General features: G+C 44.6%; 1 protein-coding gene across 1 annotated transcript in view; it reads left to right on the top strand.

Moving 5' to 3' along the window:
- Positions 1–324: 324 nt before the first annotated feature.
- Positions 325–21,304, top strand: part of LOC149341466 (oxytocin receptor-like) — a 30,276-nt gene continuing 9,296 nt past the window's right edge. The window contains exon 1 of the mRNA XM_089541980.1: positions 325–571. The gene's annotated coding sequence lies outside the window, so the exon portion shown is untranslated. The remainder of the gene's footprint in view (positions 572–21,304) is intronic.

Raw genomic sequence — 21,304 nt, 5'->3', positions numbered from 1 at the left:
TCCTTGTCCGCTTGTTTATTTTTTAAGCGCCGTGTGTTTTCAACCTCACGCCGCCGGGAGCGCGGTCGCGCCGCCACCGGGTTCGGGCGACAAGCGCGCCCAACCGAGAAGTGACTCCGACGTCACGTGGTCGTCCCACGTGGCTGACTTCGGTGGGGGAGGAAAGGAGAGCGGAAGCGGGAAGAAAGATCCCCATGCCGCCCGGGCGTCCCCATCCTCCTCTCCCTCCTCCCCATCACTTACCAGGCTTCACGCTCCTGCGAAGGGGGTTCCGTGCCGAGCCGCGTTCCAACAAGCCAACAATCCGGCGCAAACCGTCGGGCCGGACGTCCGTCCGCGCCGCCTGGAGCCTCTCGCGAATGTTGAGGAGCCGCTGGGAATGTTTTACGACGGAGAAGCAGCTTCGGTGGACTGGCGATTGAAGAACTCCTACTAAGCACGATAATGCGGGCTAGACGAGAAGTTGGCTCTTCGAGTGCGGTTGCCACGTGGAAACGACTAATACTTCCGTTGGCCGCTGGTCCGTCCAGCACCTTCCTGGTGACCAAAGCGAGACAGCGTTTGTCAACGCGTGAGTAGAATTCAACTTACTATCGCACCAGCCTCTGCGTAGGTGTCAATTTTGCCTCCTGTGGCTTGCTTGCAAGTTGTAAAGACAAAAAACTTCGACCCAATTCTTCTCCGCCCTCGAGCTTCAACCTGCCGTAGACAATGTGTAGAGACTCGGGCGAAATAACAAAGACGATAATGCTGAGAAAAAAACTTGCAACTTTCTATGTGATAGGCAAGATGTTCTAGAGACTCTTGTGAAGACGTACTCTAGCGGTGGGTTTCGGGGTGCATTCTAAGACGGGTCGTATAAATGTTGTCAGTCGCACTTTCTGAATCGGTCTCTCGGAGAGGTGTTGAGGGCGGCGTTCTACCGGTTTACTTTTTCATATTTAGACACGCATTAGGCCCAACTTTCGAGCATAAAGCTCCCGTTGCCGAGCATTCCAGCGCTTCTGAACTATAATGTCAAGCCCGCATCGCATTCTAGATTATGCAGCTGCGAGCTGGCACTCGAATAACCCAACGTATCGCACCGTCGAGCACACTATTCGTGGGAACAAATGCCTATTGAAGGCTGCAATTCCAGCTTCGCTGTGATTGCCGAGTCTGAGAGTCACTGAGCACTATCAAGAAGTAGTTGTGTCATTTAGAATACTGCGTGCTTGTTTTTCACGGGAGTATTCATGCTCGCTAACAAAGGAAAAAACTGCACGCATAATGTAGTTGACAGCATGCTGCCTACTTCACTGTATAGGATGGTTCACTGTGAAGGCCCAAGAAAAGGTTGACTGTAACGAGTCAAAAGGATGCCTGTAAGGCCTGCTGCGAAAATTTTTCCAGCGGAATGTTAACACCCTTCCCGTTTAAACATGGTGGGTACAAAGAGGACACTTAGTACCATGAACGACTAACAGTTTACGTGCAACAAGCCTTCGTTGAATGTTGACAAGTGCACTTTCATCGGGATGTTGAGCAGCGCACGTTCAAAAAAGAACTATAACCTTCTCCTATGGAATTCGATATCTGAGCCTTGAAAGTCATCAAGGGATACCGTTTTATGTGTTCACGGTCCAGGGCGTCCAGAGCTTATGGAAGACGAGAATGGCTGTTCGTCGTGGAGACGTCAATGTGTGCTCGGCACGTGATAACCCCATTGAAAGCGTTTTATTGATTAGAGAAGTGTATTGTGCGCGAAGAAAATCCCCAGGATGGTTCAGCAATGTTGATGAGCTAAAGCGTGTGAGAAAATTCCAATATGTCTATGACACCTGGTGTGACGCTGATGCATTATGTATATTCCTTTGTGTTTTTGTGCGTCTATAGGTAGGCAATGAAGAAAAAAATGCAGTGTTTGCCGAGTGGTCTAAGGTGTCGGCCATGCAAGCGAAGCTGACACGGTGCCTTAAACAACCCTCGAAACGCAGAGGAAGAGTTTTTTTTTTTTTTTTACTTTCAGGTATATTAGAGGTAGTCGTCTCCTTTCATGTTCCTTGAAATCACGGGGTCTCCCGACTAAAGCGAGGCCGGTTACTGCGCATTCTCGGCATCTATATGGCACCACGTCCAATAAGACATTTGTCAGTAGACGCCCGATGCCAAGATGCAGTAGACGCCCAGGAGCAAGCCTGTTTTACGGCGAGAGCGGTTTCTGGGGCATTATACTTCATTGCATCGCGTCATACGTCACGTCCTATTTAGTGCCAGAATACTTTTGCGGGTCAAGAACGCTCAGTCACGTGACACAGCTGTCACACGCCGTCGCCTCTCGTATTTCAACAATTTCCTCCTCGTGTTGCGCGAAGTAAAGAAATGCCAACAACAGCCGCAGAAGCGGCAAACAGGTCTCACTTAGTTCTGCGTCGCTTCCAGCAAGGATCAGCGCTTGTAAATACTTGCTTCCTCTTCGCTGTTTAGCGATAGGAGCACCGTGAAGCACTTAGATTTTGCGTTCATACAGCCGACGCATGAGCCTAGCAATGCAGGCCAGATAGCCATCCCTCCAAAAGAAACTATATTTAGCTCTGTAGTTGACTGGAGCTTAAAAATGGACATTTTACTAGCGATGATCAGTGCTCGCCTATCCACCCGAGACCTGGAGTGTAGTGTTTCTAATTTTTTTCAACCACATGGGATATGATAATTTGGGCTCCAAAACAAAATGAAATTACAGTTTTGCTGCGTCTTGAAGTTCGGTTGTTTGCTGCTTCCAGTATGAAACTTCCGAGTCGCAGGAGGAAACTGGAGCCCCCATTTCCGTTACAATGGGGGCTTGCATGTGTTGGTTGCACTTTTACGTGTGCTAATAATTGCTTACAAGTTCTTTGCCGCCTGTTGGAATACACGTAAGCCTGCTGCTTTTAATGATAGCCATTGTAAGATGTGCCCGCTCTTACTACCACCTTTTTGAAATCTCCTGAAGAGGAGGGTGCGGACCATACTCGCAAGATAGCATCGTAGGCAGCGTCATCATTCAAATGCTCGTTATTCATATCTACTGTAACAGTCCTCTTTTTTTTTTTTTGATGCAGGCTACAACACAACGCTGCATTTTCGAAAAAAAAAATGAATAGACTGTGTACTGCCTTCACTTTCTTCCTAGGTTTTTTTTTTACTTATTCACGTTGTAGTCCGAATTTCGAAATTCTTCGGAATAACAAACAAGCTTTGCAGCATGCACGTCGCAAAACGTGCAGACTCGAAGCGAGACAGGATTAGAGACTGGCTTGTTTACTCGGCGAACGTGTTCCCGAAAGTAAATAACTTCAAAGTCACAACAGCGCAGTAGCGCGATAAGGCACTCAGCGAAATAAAGTATTGTGAGAGTAGCAGAGCTACTCATTCCACAAATGGTTGGATTTTCTCGAATGAACTAAAAGAGGTGCGAGCGTGTACTACAACGTTTTAGAAGCATCAAGAATGCGGGAAAGCACGCACGCTTCCCGGGCGTTGAAAACGTGACTGGGAGGATTCTCCGAACAACGCAAGAGTAAGAAATCGCATGAGAGAACGCAAAGGTTGTGTGCGACAGCCGTTTCGACATTTTTTTTCCCCCAAATACGTTTCTCTTTCCCAGTGTTCGCATCAGTGCTTCGCCTGCATGCTCATCTTTGTTACATTGTTCACCACTTGGTGCTGTTTCATCTCACGTGACTACTGTTATTATGAAAGAACCATGAGAAAATAGAAGAGGGGGAGAAGGAAGGCAATGAAGTATGCCTTAATGTAACTTCCCATTGTCCATAACGAACATGCTTCGCTCCACTCACAGAAATAAAAGGTAATTAATTAAATAATTATAACTACCTTTCATTTGGCAATGCTTGTCCTTAGTCATTAGTAAAGATAAACGGGAAAAGAAGTAGGATGCGGCTGCGATCAACTGCTGTGGAAACGGTTCATCAGAAAAATGTTCCTTGCGCAAGCCAACCGCAAATCCGGCGTGGACAGGGCATTAATCCGATTCTCGTACTTTCGTAAATGAAAGCTCAGCTTACGAGTTGTCGGACTGAGTAGCCACTATGCGTCGATATGCGATATGTACATGCATTTCTATATCCCTTTCTGCACTCGCAAGAAGTGAAGATAGCCTGCGCTATATATTGAATAAACTTAATGGGGACCGTGCGCTCTGAGGCAATTATGAAATAACATTGGCCAATGCGGCCGATTGTCATAAGGCCTTTATTTACAGCACGACAGGACTATCACTGTGATCGTTTCAGCTAAATTGTCGAATTCGCTATTTGGGCATTGCTCGAAGACTCCCTGGAAGGTAGTGGCGTAACACTTAAGCTGTTAATTCAGATTTATATCTCTTAGCAGATAAACTAGACACATGTGATAACACATTGCAGACACTGAACCCGGTATTCGTTAGAATTCTCAAATTTCACCATGCTTTCTTCAAGTCCGGAAAGTCACAGACAATCCTGGAGCAAATGGATACAACTCTTATCCTTTTCTGTATATTGCCGCAATACTGTTGCCGCAACTGTACTTTCTTTAAATATGTGCAGTGGGGGACACCTCGATTGCGATATTTACTTTTTGTAAAGTAAGGATCAGTTATTTACCCGCAGCTAGTGAAAGAGCTAGCAGAAAAACGTTTTTGAAATTCGCTCAGTCTCTATGGCAGTATCTTATAAATTAGGCGCAGCAGCTTCACAAAAGTATGTACTTAAAGAAACTGTTTTTTTAAAGGGCTTCAAAAAAGTTGACCATTTGTGAGACTTTCCTTCCAGAAAAAGATTCACTTCTCGACATCGCCTGCCGATTACCAGATATTCATCGTCTTTCGACCGTGCCTTTCGCTTTCCTTTAAGTGAAAGGGTTAATCAGTCTTTGCAGCGTCTGCATTTATTTCCAGTTTGTGAAAGGAAACAGGTCGAATTTGCAGGCTTCTTTGCAAATATAGGTCTCCCGCAGTAAAGTTAATTTCATCAATATCGATAGAAAATGGCACGGAAAGCATTTTTTTTCTGCATTTGTTTTCTTTCCAGAACTGATCTGCCTGAATGTTGTGGTGTGCTAATATGATGAATGCGTAATGTTAGCATATAAGTAGTTTCAACCACATTCCGCAAGTTAGTCATTCTCGAGTATTTTGCCTTCCTTCCTTCCTTCCTTCCTTCCTTCCTTCCTTCCTTCCTTCCTTCCTTCCTTCCTTCCTTCCTTCCTTCCTTCGTTCCTTCCTTCCTTCCTTCCTTTCCTTTTTTCTTTCTTCCTTCCTTTTTTTCGTTCTTTCCTCCTTTCTTTCGTTCTTTCTTTCCTCCTTTCTTTCCTTCCTCCTTTCTTTCGTTCTTTCCTTCCTTTTTTCCTTCCTTCCTTTTTCCTTCCTTCCTTTTCTTTATCTTCCTTTCTTTTCCTTTATGTCTCTTTCTTTCTCCCTTTTGTTCTTCTTCTTTGCTTCATTTCTTTCATTTTTTTCAAGGGATTAGCGACGAAGCTTTTATCGCTGTGAACCGGGCGGGCAGAGTGCTGCCATGTTGTCAGCGCTACGTACGCAAGCAATGCAAACACCGCAACGTAAAAATTCGAATCTCATGCACATCCGTGAGATTCATGCAGACCCTTTGTGTTCTGCGCATGCGCACTAGTCACCCGTAAGAGCTCTACGTGCATGAAGCTTCCACGTACGTGAAACTAAAACAGCCTTATAAAGTATACTTTCTACCGACTCTAAATGGGCAGTTAACTTCGAGTTCCTTTTCTGCTTGTTAAAGTACACTATTGCATCTTGTCATTATTCCCTCGGTACATTAACTTGAACTTCGACTAAAACTTATTCAACTTAATGCGAAGCTATATCTCCTGTTCCGAAGGAATGACGACGTCATTACTTTTTGTCTTTGTAAACTTCTGCGACCTCAAAACCATAGCTGACATTCAAAACCTCACCAGTGCTCGAGGCTGCGTTCCCAATTTTGATGAACAGGACTTGGCCTAACTTGGACCCTTGCTAGCATCAAACCCCTGGGTTTGATGCTTGGGGAAAAAGGCATAACACACTGATATACTGCGGCGATTCTAGCGATGCCTTAGCGCTTTTGGGGATGTTTCTGTATTGAATCACTTGGCTGCTCAACGCTGATCGACTGTTAAACCTTTCAGATTTCTCTTTCTTAAACGGGTGGATTTGTTCACGGTGCAGCCAACGGCCCGATTGTGCAGTACATGTTTACGAACGCGACAGAGGCAAAGCACTTCGGGAAAGCGCCCCTGCTTTGTCTCCCGCCATAAAAGACGCGCATCATGGTTTGAGGACCTGATAGAAATTATGGCCCTACTCGATCAGTCAGCGAAGCTATAAAAAAAGACTGAATTAGAAAGAAAAAAAAACTTGGAAAAAGGGCCCTTCCGGCGTGACAGCTTCCACTAGACTTTTTTCGATTAATCATAGAGCAGAAAAAGGTCTCTCAAGAGCCCCCGCAGCGTATTTGACAGAGACAAAGTTTAAAACATGAAAAAATACAAGGAGCAGCAATGGCCTGACCATTTTTTTAGAGAAGATGAATCGGAAGTGCCGCAGTACAAAATTTTTCTTTCGGTTCTGCATTATCTAGAATCTTGCAAATAGCAGGCGTACGTGTATTTTTCTCGGCTCAAAAAAAAAAAACATACATTTTGCCCCCTTATGAATGCAACAAATACAATTAGTTTTTACCATTCCTTTCTGCTGGAAGCCCATGACATAATGACAATTACTAAATCGTAGAACCGGGATCTTTCGCAAAAGTAACTAGTGAAAGGGTCAGCCCTCACTTTTCTGTCTGACAGAAGCACCCCCGCCTTTGGAGATTGCTTTCATCTTTTGAATTAGATTTGCCGTTGGGGGTAGACTGCCAATCCGCTATATGCAAATTATGGAACCTCACAATGAGACAGTCGCTGCGTGCTAACAACCAGGCTCTCTTCTGAATTAGTTTGCAAAACTTCACCCTCTGACGTAAATTTCTCAAGACTGCCAAGAACCACGTTATAGGCGTATTGAATAGAGTTCTTTTTGAGAAGGAGCATCTAATGATGCCAACACCACATTTTTCACTTGATCTAGTCATGTTGGAATCACATGTCTACTTTCGCGACATTTTTAACACACAAATATGATAAGGCATGTGTTGTTGGTTGGCGATCTTGACTTTACCCTGAGAACTGTGGAAAATATGCAGCATGCTATTCTTCAAGGCTGCAGCGTAAGCTAGCAGACCATCACTATGCAGATTAAGAGACACGACGGTTATTAGCACGTATACCAAACACAACCACCTCAGTGCTGTCTACATTGCTATAATCTATGAAATGAAATTATTGGCACATGGTAGAACCCCAAGCTAACCCTAGTCGCACATGATAGCTAAAAAATAGGGCAAAACCCTATATAGGCAGAACTTTCACAGGCACCCCGGTAAAATCTCACTGATGTAGGCGTCCACAACTCCGTGCAGCTCAAACACGGAATAATGCGGCTCACGCGTTTTAACGAAGTCGAAAAATGGATACCAGTGGATGTAGAAAATGGATGGATGGTGGGAACATGTATGACACCGGATTCAAAGACCGATTTCATTTCTAGTGATGTAATGACATGAGATCAATGTTCAACCACCATCTCTCAGCATCCCATCGCGGGCGTTCTAGAAGGACATGATGCGTAATATCGTTAAAAAGTAAAGACACTGCTACTACTGCGACTGGAGCTTTACTATGTTTTCCGGCCAACGTGGCGCTGGCGGTGCTCGAAAGCTATAAAGGGTGGGCTACAACAGCTATTTTAAGCCTCTTAAGCTCCGGAACGCCGAGAATTTTACGGATCGAACCTCTCTATTTCAAGTTCTCCCTTTTAAAATTTACTTCTGCTACTCGCCTAAAAAGTTACAAATCATCTCCAACTTTCCCAGCTTTCATCCTTTCGGAACATCAAAGCTCAGGATATTGTTGCTGCTAACGAACGATACGACCATCCCACACCGGAAATTGTTCGTGAAGGAGCATTCGAGGAGCCAGGCAAGGCAATTTTTAGTTTTTTTTTTTCTTCTCAGTGCAGAGCGACGATATACGCGACCACTCTGTTTCAGTATCAGAGTAGGCAGAGTGATACAAACGCACAGACCTTGAACAATGCCTAAGCCTTTACCAAATGTAAGACTGTTTGCACTGTAGTTCGTAACTCGAACGGAGGAGTCTGATGAGCAGGCAGTCTTCATTCAGAGAACCGTTGTCAAGGACTCAGCGCGCCATCGACGCTGTTTGCTTATTCCTCGACCGTCTGTGGCAGACGCGCGCAAAGTAAAGAAGCCCCTTTGCCTGAGGGCGCGTGCATGTCTTCGCCTGCCGTAAATTTATGTTTCGTCCTTCGAAATGTCGAGGGCGCGCACTCTTCCGCAAGAATGGCAGCGACTGGCCCTGGCTGGCTGTGGACGTGACACCAATGTCAAGAATGAACGCCGCGCGCTGTCACGTTTCTGTTCTCAGAAGAATGAAAGAGGCGCGAGTGATGAGGCGGCGAGAACGGAATCCTGCGTAGTTTCCGGTTACGAACGTCGCAATATCCTGCTTTGGCGATGTTTCGCAGACGACTGCATATACTGACACTGTTTCTGCAGAACCTTTCATATTCGTCAAGCTCGTATTGTTCATTGATCGTTATTAAACTACTGGTTGCGGCCGACAACATCTTAACGAATTATAATCTCAGAAACATGAGTGGCATGAATTGAGTGCGGCTTGAACTAGTTATATTATAAAGCAGCAGCTCATTACCTGTCTAATACAGCTGTCTCTGATATTCGTATCCACTATAAAAAATAATTATCAATGAAAATTACTATATTAACTGATTCCTGCCTTTCCTTTCTTCAGTTTCCTATTGCTTCATTTAATTAACCTCTCTGGGCAGAGTATCTGCGCAGCAAGACAATGGCGCGTGTTAAACTGATTGCAGACCCCATTGCTCTCGTTCCTGGAAAACTCTTAGGAGGAGGAGTCTATCCAGCTTAGAGTAAAATAGTAGCTTAACACAAACCTAAAAAAGTAACGCTTTGAGCAAAAATAAGTTTTAAGGACTGCTTCTCACCCTCTTTAAATACAACATAAAGAAAATCTTTCATCGCAGCCCTTATTTGTTGACTAGGCTAATTAATTTAAACGCCGCGATTTTTTTTTAAAAGAAACTCAAGATGAAGAAAGGCGATTGATTGCACCCGGGGACTATGATCGCATGACAAGATAAAAACAATCGAGTTAGAAGCAAGGACGCAGCCCTATTTCGTGAAAATTTCGTTGCATATTCACTTCCTTGTTACTGACGAAGAGTCGGAAAAATAGTCTCCTCTCGACTTAATTGACCTTTGCGTCCACTCTGAATACTGATCTTCAAAGCAAAGACAAACATGAAGGGGACATGCCGCTTCCCTGAGATGTTATGAGGCATCTTTAACGAAGTTTATTGAGTTTGTTCCTATTGCTTCTAGCTAATGAAATGCTGTTCTGTGCCAGGCAAGACAATTACTGTGTTCATATTCTGTGTGCTCTTTCGGTTCGCGTGAACGTGTCTGTGCATTTTCTATTTATTACACTCATCAATTATGTGTCTAGTGCTGTGAGAGCTCCAGAACATTCAGATATTGAGAAAAGCGCGCAAAAGAAAAGAAAGAAATCAGTTCGGTTAACTCGTTTAACCAAACTAACGTCGCAGATTTTTTTTAGTGCAGTTCAGACACTTCGTCAGATTTGGTTTCATATATATAGACCATCGTTACACATACTATCTATATTTATATTTATTTCTATTTATTCTTTTGTTATCTGTGTGCTTTGTTTTGTTTTGTTTGTAGTTTTTTTTTCAATTCTTTTTTTTTTCCACCAATGTGAGTCATGTTGAATGTACTACTCTTCCTCCTTATGTAATACCCCCCCCCTCCCCCAGGAACCTTTAAGGGTAAAAAAAATGATGATGATACTATGCTCACCTAAAAAACATCGCTGTTCCCTAGGTACCTCGGAGCGCTACTGCGCACTTTGCTTGTTCACTTTGTTGACTGACTGATGTAAGCTGTAGCGTTGACGGGCATTGAAGAATATTTTGAGGCTGATTATGATATCAGCTGCTTTCTTCCGTGCTGAACCACAGCTCGAACAGACAGAATTAAAAGACTACGAGACTTATTCCTTTCTTTTTTCGAGCTTTATTACAACGTCTAAGTAGACAGGCCGCCAAACTAGCCTCGTTACTCAAGCTCTTTCCTTGTTCAGTCTTTTGACGTCTGCACGTTACGTAACCGTCTTTCTTCTTCAAGCAAATGCTTGGAGTCGTCGCACTATGCCCTTGATCTACGTCCCTAACCGTGAGCAGGTGCCTAAATTCATTCACGGCACTGAAAACAATGATAAAATAGTAGCGAAAAGAATTCTTACTTTTTTTTTCCTTTTTGGCTAATACGCATTATTGTTCCGTTTAAGTAGCGCCAACAATGAAAATATTTAAAAAAAAACGGTCCATATGAAAAAAACCCAACGACTGTTGTTAAATGCTGCTCACACTTAATGTCGTATTCTTTATTCTGCTGACCCAAGAGTTAAACTCGGTCGCTAAAGTTTAATAGTTAACTGAAAGCGCTAAGCATGAGTTAGTTCAAGATAGTCAGGAAAACTGAAGCACACCCAGCAGGGATATTCGCTAGACTCTAGTTATAAGTGGTTATTTTCTTCTCTTTTGTTTTTGGTTAAGAAAAAGAAGTCAGTGGCGATTCAAAAGCGCCCAAAAACGGCGCCCGCAGTCCATCATGGCACTTATCTTCGTCGCAGCTTCAAAAAAAAACAAAAAAAAAACAGTGGACCTCATCTCGGGATGAGTTCTCCGGTGCGTTATGATTACGTAGCCTTCTTTGTTCTTTTGTTGGTTAGTTTTCCTTGCTTGCAGAAGTGTTGAGTTTTGAGCACACTTTTTTACATTAGGCGACGGAGGATGATAAAACGTAGTGCCTTTCTCGAGAGTTGGAAATCGATAACGTTGCTTTCCCCATTTCGAACTTCGCTCTGGTTTTAAGCACAAAACTCCACCACCTTTGTTGAAGCGCTTACTGGAAATTTAGGAGACCGTTTTCCATTTCATTGCTGCTCAGGCGGCCCGAAATATAGATGACGGACGATTTTATTCTTTCACCTTCCTCTCGTTCCGTGTATTTAGAACATTCTTGACCTCGAAACTTTACTGCCACAAAATAAAGCAGCTGAAACATTTAGTACAGCTGCCGACAAGCTATCACCGTTGACTAGAAAGAAAACGAACGCGTGAAGAACTCCACCGGCTGCGATGTTTGGCCCGGAGGCTATTGCGAGTTCCCCCATCCAGCCCGCTGAGTGGCCCCCGGGGGACTAATATCGTGCCGAGGTGCTCGGGGAGCTTTTATCTCAAGCGGCCGATACAGGCCATGCACTTGCCCTCCATCTTTGCCCTCCGGCCTCTAGCCAGACTGGATCTTAGCGGGCCACGCAGGCGCTTTTGTCCAGGTCGAGGTGAGAAGGCAACACAACAAAGAGACGGGCTCAGAGCGGGATTTTCTCGAACGAGCTTTCTGACCTCGATGAAATGTTGCCACTTGCCCGGATTCCAGAAAGGACTGTCTTTGTCTGTTGGCCATAACGGCGCGGTGTTGTGTAATTGAATTCATGACCCACTGAAACTGGTAAAAGGGTCTCGCAATAGCTTAGCAAATCAATCCCGCGGCAATCGGAAAGAGTGGTGTCAGTAAGTTTCATCTGCAAGAAAGTATACCCCCTTTTTTTTTTAATGCCACGTCAATATGCAACTCTACTTCGTCTGTCACGAGCAATTGTCTGAAGTTTTTCGTTACCGTCCAGCCACTCTATGTTGTGAATCCGATACAGAGTGAAGCACTACCCCTTTTTTGCGTCATTAGAGACGACGATGAAGGTGAGCAGAGACCTTTTTTCTTCTTGACAATAAATGGTTCAGCTTCGGAGTTACATTTCAACCATGAAGCAATAATTTTTTGATATATAAACGCTTTAAAAAACGCACCTTTCGTCACCTGTTCTGATTTGTTGCTGTCACCCTCCCTTACCGTTTATCCTAAAAGGAAAAAGGGAGACTCCGCTTTCCTTCTCTCTCAACCGGAAATGCTTGGGGCTGCGCTTAGAGCAGAGTCCCAAGCAGTGCCTCCTTACCCACCTTACTCAACACAGACTTCCGGAGTCTCTGCCATCATGACCTGACTGCGGCTCTTCGTATTTAAAAGAAATCGAGCAACAGAAGAGACAATGAAAGTATCCATGTGTATCTAAGTTTTCGCAGATCAATGATTCATATAACGACTACAGTACGAAATCGTCTCACGCAAGCCCAGAAATGACGTCACCTAACTTCCTTGAAGCTACATCCGAGGCGTTCGCAAGTCGGCACGTCGGACCCCTACCAACAATATACCTATAGTCATCCTTTATCGTTCTAATCAGGCGTAGCGCGCTAAAGCATCTCCAGTCACCATCAAAGAAAGCTTCCTCTATCTTTTTACGCATCGATCGTGAGCTCTGAGGCAAAAACGGTTGGTCCGACCACTAGCTGGACTCCCCTTTCACCTCTCTTGCATTTTTTTTTGCCTTCAGTTTGCCTTCTTTTCTACTTCTACAGTGAGGTCGCCTCAGCCGCATAAACACCCTTATTGCAACGAAGCCAGCTTTACAAAAACTGAAGAAAGATTTTGCGAATAATTAGTTAAATAAATTAAATTCAACGCTCACTTACAGTACGATTCGCTTTTCCTTCTATCGACACAGTGCGCGTGTTTGCAGCTAACGGTAGAGAAGACGATTATGATCCCAGCTCCACAAGGGCGGCATTTACTGGCACATTATAAGGCCAAAATATCTCGCCTGACGGGTTTAATTTTCCTACTGGCAGTGCAGCGATCAGCAGTCGAGGAAGACCCGCCGAGCTGAAAGAGATCTCAGTTTCCTGAAATGTAGGTCTCAACTCAGGGTTCATCAGGTTGAACAGAACCAAGCCAGCCTGATCGCTTCGACGATAATGCGAGTGAAATCAATAAGTCGCAGTGGCCAAATGGTCTCTGTCCGGTCGCGGGGCGGAATGTCGTTTCTGAAACTAGAAACTGGAGCGAATCATTTCGCGAGCGTGAAATTCCAGGGAATGCCTGGGCTACTTTTAATATTACTGCTTTGATAGCTTCTTTTTCAGCACCAAAGAAGCCAACAGCCACAGAAACCAAGGGGCACAGGGGATTTTTTCTTTTTAATTTATTTATTTTGTGGTGTTGATCAATTTAGAATATTACTGCACATGTATCACTTAAAGCTAATTGATTAGAAAAGCAGAAGAAAAAACAACCACTGCCGCCGGTGGGATCCGAACCCACGACCTCCGAATTACGCGTCCGGTGCTCTACCTCTGAGCTACGGCGACGGCTGTCAAATCTTCTGCTTTCGGGGGTATTTATGTTTACAATATAACCTAACCTTGAGAGTGTTCATCAGCGCCACCCACGTTCATAAGCGGCGGACGTAGAACGTCCTGAGTTACCGCAGGTGTGACGTAGAACGCCATCGAACGGAGAGGGTGGAAGCTGCGTGAGAACCCTCTTATGCTTCCTATGGCGTCCAGGCTGCCAGAACCGAGGCCCTCGCTAAGCAATTAAGCAAACAAGGAAGGGGATGAGGGGCTCGTTAGTGGTTGTTTTTTCTTCTGCTTTTCTAATCAATTAGCTTTAAGTGATACATGTTCAGTAATATTCTAAATTGATCAACACCACAAAATAAATAAATTAAAAAGAAAAAATCCCCTGTGCCCCTTGGTTTCTGTGGCTGTTGGCTTCTTTGATATTTTATAACGAGCCCCTCATCCCCTTCCTTGTTCTCTTTTTCAGCACGTTACTTTGTGCAGCCGTTCCTTACTGTCTCCTTAGTTGCTAAGGAGGTGGCCAGCTGTAGTCCAGGAGGTATGCTCCGGTTTTATTCCAGCTCCATAAAACACTATGATGTTCGAATAAAATTTTTCCGTGCCTAATTATTGCCTTACTTATAAACAATGAGCCATAGTGGCAGAGATTAATGAGAAAGAAAATGTTAGTAAGTTTCCTCACCTTCAGCTTTCATTTTTGCCTGTATTAGAGCGCTATCTCTTATAGGTAGGCTCTCCCGCATTGGAATCGGGCGTCGAGCGTCATACGTCGTCCCCCTCACGCGTCCGCAAACAGACGCACAGGTGTTGGGGCAGAGCGCATGCGCCGCAGGAATAAAGAGGAGAAGAAGAAAGAAAGCGCAGTAGAAAGAGGGGGAGGAGGAAGAAGAGAAGAAGAACAGGAGGAGGAGGAGGTGCTCGAACTAACAAAACTGAAAAAAAAAGAGTTCGAAAAGAAGGCACAGGATGAGGAGGGGGTAAGTTGTGCGTAAGCGTGAAAAGCACCAAGCGTGAAAAGCTAGCGCTGATCATCCTCATTGCCTAGGTGTAATCACCCTTTAAGCGTTTTATTTTTATTCTTGAACAGTGACAGCGGCCTCTTTCGAATGTTGTTCAAAAGAAACCTAGGAGACAGTAGTTTACGAGGAGAAAGGTTAGTTCGACCAAAGTGCGGGATGCTGTGATACGATGCCACAGCCTACCAAACTACTGTCAGTATCAGCTGGATAGGTGGTGCGTTAAGCAAAACAGTTCCCTTCAATAGCGGTTTACTACATTTTAGTGCGCCAGTTATAGAGACCTTACTCGCCAATTTCCCCGTTGTCGGTTTGTCCAGTTCGTACAAGAGGCCCAGCTGTGCACCTTGGCAGTGAAATGAATGACTGGTCACGGCTCGGCTAGAGCAACCTGGGTCGCACAAGCCCCACCGGCGGCAGCACCTTCCATGGCAGGACAGTGACGCATCGATTAACCGCTGCACCACTGTGCCAGGAGTGCCATGAGGACTCCCAGTGAAATATGAAGTTAAAGTACAGAATGACTAATTACTCATATATGGACATTAACCCATTAACGCTATTGCATCATATCGTTAAGACGGAGCTAGGGTAGGTTTCGCCCATCTTTGCTGAAGCCTGCTTAACCTTTAAGTCCGACCAGGCGCTGGTCCGACCCTCGAACCGAAACTGAAGTGAAAACAAAAGGTCTAGAGCGCGTAATTCGCATTTGGCCTAAACACGCTATGTCCCCCGCCATATTTGCTTTGCGATATTCGCACCCCAGTATTTAAAACGACGGTTCACTTTAATTCTCTCTGCTGTAATTAAAATTATCTTTTCTGTGGCTATCACGGCGTATCGCACTTTATGCAACAAGAAACTTGTTCACGATAAGGAAAGTGTGAGACCAAGAGGAAAAGGCAGCTCCCAGGTGGCACTGCGAGCCTGAAAAGGAAACGAGAGTAAACAAGCACACGAGCCATTGCCATGCTTGTGGCCAAGGAAGTAGATTCATCAGAGCGCAGAGAGTTAACGACCTGTTCGTTTTTCATGCGAAAGGCACGAAAGTAAGAACGGGACACGAGGAGCGTCACCGTCACAGAAGGCGAGGAAGTAGATAATGCTGGTCCCATTCAATTGGTCCCAATTTTTTTCTGCTTTTGCTTTTGTTGGATGCACGGGCCGCGTTTTCCTGTCATCGGGCCAACCATAAGCTTGGTCGCTTATCAGCGCGGAGGGCGCGTGGTGCAAGTGTGAACCAGTATGTATGTGTACCAGTCGGGCAGATGAACGAAAATAGCCCCTGGCATTGGTCGCGATGACGACTTACTTCGCGTGGAGTTATCGAACGTGACGCCTGTCCTTTCCCTTAGGTGGTGCACTGCCATGGCTCGCGGATGATTTGCTCATTGTGCTGGCACGATCGATAGATCGACCGATCAATCAATAGACATATCACTCAGCCAGATGAACGGGAGCTATAAATGTTCTCTTTGCCACGGTTTTCTGGCTGTGGACTCCGTGGGGCGCACGGGTCACATTGTCTCGTCATTGGGCCAGCCGCAAGCAAGCAAGGTCTGCTTCTTTTTTTCTTTCTGGGCAAGTAAAGAAGTTTACAACAACCAAATAGACTGCTTCAGGAGGTCTTTGTCTCATCTTGCTTTCGTGAACAGTTTTTATCAACATTTAATTACAGCTAGACTCACTAAAGTTTTTTTAGCTGTGCTCATTAAAGACACACTGAACACTGACTGAAGTTGGCCTGCATTGAAAGATAAACGCGTTGTTTTACAAGAAACACTACTTTCACTGAATACGGAGCTGACCTCCCCATGTTTTGTAAAACAAAAACATGAAATAAACTGCATTTGTATTTGTATTTGTATTTGTATTTGTATTTGTATTTGTATTTATAAGCTCCGGTCTCCATCACCGGCCGATTTCGCAAGTAAACTACAGTGCGTTTCCAGGTTTTCAGACGTGAATCTCGGAGGCTAGGCTACATCGCCACTCACACCCAAACGATCCCCACGGAGTCCTCTTTGGTGCAGACTTCCCGAGTTTGAATGGAGCGGCGGGAAATTTTAAAATGTGCTTTTCTCAGCAATAAATGGATCCTTTTCTGGTGCTCAAATATCAGCGCACCCAGAAAGAGCACTAGAATTTTTTTTTTTACCAGAAATAAAGATGTTGCGCTCAAAAAGTTGTCCTCGGTATCGCTGAAAGTATCACACAAAGTCTGCCCTTCATGAGCGTTTTCCAGAGGCTGTGTAGTCCAATCAACAAAAAACATGTCTATAAGGGTTCGTCAACAAATTAGCAGTGCAGCGAGATATGGAAGAGAATGTGGTGTCAAATTACGTTTTTTTTTTTAATGTCCGTTGCAAATTATCCAAAAAGAATATTGGATCTTTGCAATCGATGAAACAATGCTCAATCATTCCTGGAACATCACAAAGGCGGCAAATTACAGTATACACAAAAAAGCCCTTGTTTTCTAATCATGCTTTAACTGGCAATGGTTCGCTGTGCAGCTTGCAGAAAAATGTCTTGCTACACGGCGAGAGGTGCATTGTACGTGCTCTTTTGGTTATGTCATGTCCCGGTAAACCAAAATACACAGAGCGGTACATGAGCGAAGGGAAGAGCACATAGATTAAATGCTTGTACAACCATTTCCTCGACACTGAAAACAGGAACTAAGGGGAGGAACGAACAAGCAGAAAACGAACAGCGAAATACACCTCATGCATTAAGCCCCACAAACACGGCCGATCAGAAACATTGAAAGGCACAGTGAGGTTCGGTGAAACATCAACTAAATTGACTTGCAAGAATCCAAGCACTGCTGGGTTTCTAGTGCTACGGCAAAACATGAAACGTGCAACTATCTGTCGGAAATGCAGGTGGACTAAACCAAGGCCGCCAGCGCTTAGAGACCTGGAAAGGTTATCACAACTCATAGATTCAAAAGACGAATCCCACAGAAAAGTGACGTAAACACTCTGAAAACTCTTCATATAAGTAACCGTGGTCGGCTGTGGCGATAACCTTGTGCCTTGTCCTTCATTGCACAAGGCTATCGCCGCAGCCGAGTACGCCTCGTATTAAACTGCAACACACTCTCGCGCTGTGCACTGCACATTTCCGTCTTCTTCAACTAATACCACTATCGAACTAATATCGTCGCCACACGAGCCGATGGCCCAGCAAAGCAAAACAATGAGCCTACAGAGCCTGACACCCCGACAGAGCTGCGCTAAAATTTCGCATTGGGGAGGGTGGTAGATGCCTGCAAAGTACACAAAAAAATACCACGTGACGTTTCCGCTTGCACGCCACGATTGCAGTGCCCTCAACCGTTCCGCGTACAAGCGAGCAGATCGTTTAGTCGGCTATGCTGTCGCTTAAAAGGCGACAGTACAGGGACGCAGGCGCTGGCTGTGCGTTTTACGAAAGCGGTACGCTTCCCTCAGAGCGGTTAATGACAGCGACAGGCAGATGCAGCCCTTATCGCTTGCGCTAAATGACCTGTTCGTTTGTAGGCGCAAGGTTTGAGAGCACTGCAATCGCTGAGCGCAAGCGGGCATGTCATCATCACGAGCAGCAGCCTCACAAAGCCCACTGCAGGACATCTGCAGTGAGCATAAAAACTAATACGTATAGATGGAATGTTTGTAACTGTTTAATCGGACGTTGTGCGGACCATTCTACAACTTTCGGATTGAAATTTTTTGCCTAACTTCGTTGCTTGCGAAGTTGGTCAATTAATCTCGACTAATAATTCAATTAAGCGGAATAGAAAATATAGCGTGACTTGCTCCATACAACACTCAGCATTTTTAATTTGGTCGCATGGTCTTAGACTGCCTCGGCATATTTTTAAACCTTGACTACAGTTAACTGGGGCATCCTGTATATAGCTTTCCAAACTACCCGACACGATCCAAGAGCTAGCTGTCTGAGACCTGTTACAAAGAAACTAATTCGTGCCAACTTCCTAGGATTCAAGTCGGCTATACCATGCGCTTTAAAAGTGCGAAATAAATGGGCACTCAGCTAGTTTGAAAGCTACAGAGTGAAGTCGCAGGCCACTGTCCACCACCAATAAGATGGTAAGGAATGACACGATGTATTGTGGCAGAGTGTGGAGGACACGTGATGCTTTCTGCTTACTCTAAGAGGAAAGAGAGATGAGCTTAGCCTTCTTTTAAGCTTGATATATTCTCACTTGGCGGAGACAGCGTCATGGACAGCAGACGAGAAGAATTGAAAAAGCCCAGCTGACAGGAAACTCTTTATTGGGCTGGCTTGTCTTCACAAAGAATGGAACAACCCGGCCAAGGCAATAGCAAGCGTGCTCGGCGGCGGTCGAATAGGAAGACACCCGTCGCTCTCAGCCGCGCACAATTTAACCGCTAGAAAAGACCTGATTCACACGAACAGAAACAGACGTACTTTACGAGATAAGGCACGGAAAGCACCTGCGACAATCTCGAACGTCGTAAAAAGCAGTTTCACTCGGCTACAACTTGGCCAGAGAAATCCGGTCGCCTTTGGCGTCGGGAACAGCATTGATAAGTCCGCGTACTGGGGGAATTTAGGACGAACAAACATTACAAAGCTCCGTGTACTATTAGCACGAAGCTTTGGAGCGCTTTCCTATTTCGCAATTGGTTGATAGAAGGAGCAAAACTGTAGAATATTTACACAGAAGCAACAAATAAGCATAAACACTCAGCCAGACAAAAAGAGTTCAAAATTGCTCCAAGTCTAAAGAAAAATTTACCTTAGTGTTCGTTATGTCATGACCCCCGCCCTCTTACAAAGTAAAGCAAGTATCGCAGAAATCTCATTCGCATGTCAATTGCTTAGGTATAAAACAAGCGTCATGTTCTTGTCACTTCCGTAAGATCCCGCTGTTGCAGGGTGAGTCTTATGGCTGCGTGTGGAATGCACAAAACATCCAAGTAAAGGCATCAGTAGCTTCTCTACGACGCATCTCTGAACTCTGAATAACGGCCATGTATTCAAAGAGCCATTCCCTGCTTCAGTTCCCCAGTTTAGCATAGCATGACAAGTCATAATAGCTCAGGGCGAGCTTATGCTTTTTCTTGGAGATGAAGTAACTCTCTCTCTCTTTCTTGCTGACACAACCAACTATATAGCAATGGGCATCCGGTTTCCTCGTCCTAAGTCTTCGTGTTTATTGCGGTGTTTGAGCATCTACCGAAGCTATTCGGTAGCAGAGACCCCATCCACTGAAAATGAGGTCGCCGAACTGATAACACGTTGCTAAGAATATTAGTTTGGTTTGGTTTATGGGGTTTAACGTCCCAAAGCGACTAAGGCTATGAGAGACGCCGTAGTGGAGGGCTCCGGAAATTTCGACCACCTGGGGTTCTTTAACGTGCACTGACATCGCACAGTACACGGGCCTCTAGAATTTCTCCTCCAAAGAAATTCTAGCCGCCGCGGCCGGGATCGAACCCGCGTCTTTCGGGTCAGCAGCCGAGCACCATAACCGCTGAGCCACCGCGGCGGCGCTAAGAATATTAATCGAGCAGATAATATGGTAATAATAAGTTATTTATATACTCACCTTCGCGGTCCTATGCATACTGCTGAAATTCCATCCTAGTTGCTTCGTAATACTTACACAGACCGTGTCAAAAATTTTGTGCCATCGAAAACTGCTCGCAAATGTCGTAAAAATTCTTGGGTTACCATGAAGATGATTAATTTTAGTGCAAAATGAAATTACTTCGAAATAAAGCTAGAAATAAACAGTGCAGTTAAGCCTTGTCACAAATAATTTGTTAACAAAAGTTAAGGAAGCCAAACATGGCTTTTTTAGCAACGTAATGGAAGAGTTTATTAAAAGCGACCCTTTAAAACTTTGTCGATTCCTTGGCGAAACCAAAATAGAGCTATAGAAATTAAAGGCTGATGGCAGAACATTTACTGGCCAATATAGCAACACAGAGAATTTTAATCGCTACTTCTAAATTGTATTTTCGGAGCTACATGAAATTGAGCAGAGCGTCCCCGCGTCTGACTGTTCGCCTGAAATTGCAATCACAAGCGAGGACGTAATGGCGATGGCCACAAATATCAACACAAGAAAACTTAGTGGACCAGATATCATTCCTAATTTACTCTTGCGGCGCTATGCTGAGCAGATTTCTGGATTTCTTGCGGACCTTTTTAATTTGGAACTTTGATCATTGACACACCTGGCGAAAGGCACGTATTGGGTCAAAACACAAAAAGGCTGCTATAGTTACTAACTATCCCCAATTTTTATCTCCATTCAATACTGTAAGTTGTTAGAGCATGTTATTTTCAGTTACCATAAAACACTGTGCGTGTACCTGCGCAGTTTTAGAAAAGGTCGCTCTTTAGTCCCACAGTCTAAGCAGTTCAAGAATGTTTTAGTATTCCTGACATGTATGGCAATTCGACGTTCTATGGCAGTTCGAAGCGCCTCACGGTAAATTATTGTTTAACTTGTAGTGCCTCGGCCTTCCGTTCGAGATACTCGTAATAGAATGGATTTCTGCTAATCTTCAAGACAGACTACTATTCCTTCAAGTGCAAAATTATTGATCTGCCATGATTTCTGTTAGCTCCGGAGTTCCCCAGGGAAGTGTACTGAGACGACTCTAAATACATAACGATTCTATATATGACTACTCTATATAAATGATCTAATATATGTACTACCAGGTGAGGTTTCAATCAGATTATTTGCAAATGAAGGTGTCGCTTTTAAAAAGAACTCGTGCACAGAAGATCATACTTGTGTACATTCGGCTCTTCA

The sequence above is a fragment of the Amblyomma mixtum genome, chromosome 5 (assembly GCF_055824585.1).
Source record: "Amblyomma mixtum isolate Tamu chromosome 5, ASM5582458v1, whole genome shotgun sequence".
Lineage (NCBI taxonomy): Eukaryota > Metazoa > Arthropoda > Arachnida > Ixodida > Ixodidae > Amblyomma > Amblyomma mixtum.
The sequence above is the reverse complement of the archived record's forward strand: the minus strand, read 5'-3'. Positions and strand labels throughout refer to the sequence as shown.